Source organism: Rutidosis leptorrhynchoides, chromosome 6, assembly GCF_046630445.1.
Source record: "Rutidosis leptorrhynchoides isolate AG116_Rl617_1_P2 chromosome 6, CSIRO_AGI_Rlap_v1, whole genome shotgun sequence".
Lineage (NCBI taxonomy): Eukaryota > Viridiplantae > Streptophyta > Magnoliopsida > Asterales > Asteraceae > Rutidosis > Rutidosis leptorrhynchoides.
In genome coordinates, this window is record NC_092338.1 from 299,862,253 (window position 1) to 299,862,500 (window position 248).

Genomic DNA, 248 nt, shown 5'->3' on the forward strand with positions numbered 1-248 from the left:
TGCTTTATCGATGCTATCTCAAAAGCAAGTCTACATAATTAAATCTCACGGTTTATAGATGTGGGTGCGTAGGTTCCGTAGGTCATGCATCAATGCCTAATTGTCCCGAATTTCTTCGACAGGTTCGGATTCAGGTAACGTTGTTAGGTTCCTTTCTGAAATTTCAATCTGGGTCTCGCGTCGATTTGTACGCGTAGCAAGTAGTAATATGAGATGTTTTGAGGTGACCCCCAAGTCTTAGGGTATGG